This window comes from Micromys minutus (assembly GCF_963924665.1).
Source record: "Micromys minutus genome assembly, chromosome: 26".
Lineage (NCBI taxonomy): Eukaryota > Metazoa > Chordata > Mammalia > Rodentia > Muridae > Micromys > Micromys minutus.
Genome location: NC_137961.1, coordinates 19,273,540 through 19,274,982, shown reverse-complemented (window position 1 = coordinate 19,274,982; position 1,443 = coordinate 19,273,540).

Genomic DNA, 1,443 nt, shown 5'->3' with positions numbered 1-1,443 from the left:
ATTAAAATAAATTTTACATAAAACCATGTGAATATGTTTTTTAGTCAGTACTTGATTTTTTTCAAGGGCTTGACAGTATGCATTGAAAACGTACTAGTTGCAATAAGCGTAAAGTACATGCAAAACAAAACGCAACATGGGAATAGTCAAAGTCTTCTTGTTTTGTGAATATATGTATATTTTTTGTTTTCTTTATTTCTTGGACTTCATACAGTCTGTGAGTTGTTTCTGGCGGAGTGCAAGCCTCTGGGGTTAGCATCCCACTATCAGTGACTGCATATTATGTCTGTTCTTTTGTGACTGGGTTATCTCACTCAGGATGATCTTCTCTAGATGCAGCCATTTTCTTAAGAATTTGGTTAAGTCATTGTTTCTGGTGGCTGAGTAGTATTCCATTGTGTATATGTACCACAATTTTTGTATCCATTCGTCTTCTGAAGGACATCTGGGTTCCTTCCAGCTTCTGGCTATTATAAATAGAGCCGCTATGAACATTGTGGTGCATATATCTTTGTTGTGTATTAAAGTGTCTCTGGGGTATATGCCCAGAAGTGGAATAGCTGGGTCTTCAGGTAGTACTATATCCAATTTTCTGAGGTATCGCCAGACAGATTTCCAGAGTGGTTGTATTAGCTTGCAACCCCACCAACAGTGGAGAAGTGTTCCTATTTCTCCGCAGCCTCGCCAGCATCTGCTGTCATCTGAGTTTTGAATCTTGGCCAATCTGACTGGTGTGAGGTGAAATCTTAGGGTTGTTTTGATTTGCATTTCCCTGATGGCTAAGGATGTCGAGCACTTCCTCAGATGTTTTTCGGCCATTCGGTGTTCCTCAACTGAAAATGATTTGTTTAGCTCTGTACCCCATTTTTTAATAGGGTTATTTGATTCTCTGGTGTCTAGCTTTTTGAGTTCCTTGTACACCTTGGATATTAGGCCTCTATCTGATGTGGTGTTGGTAAAGATCTTTTCCCATTCTGTTGGTTGCCGTTTTGTTTTCTTGACGATGTCCTTAGCCTTACAGAAACTTTGCAATCTCATTAAGTCCCATTTGTTAATCTTTGACCTTAGAGCTTGAGCCATTGGTGTTTTGTTCAGGAAATTTTCTCCTGTGCCTATGTGTTCTAAGGTTTTCCCTACTTTCTCATCTAATAGTTCCAGTGTATCTGGTTTAATGTGGAGATCTTTAATCCACTTACACTTGAGCTTTGTACAAGGAGATAAGAACGGGTCTATTTTCATTCTTTTGCATGTTGAGTGCCAGTTGGACCAGCACCATTTGTTGAATAGCCTGTCCTTTTTCCATTGAATGTTTACTGCTCCTTTGTCAAAAATCAGGTGACCATATACATGAGGGCTCATTTCTGGATCTTCTATTCTATTCCATTGATCCACTTGCCTATTTTTGTACCAGTACCATGCAGTTTTCAGCACAATTGCCTTGTA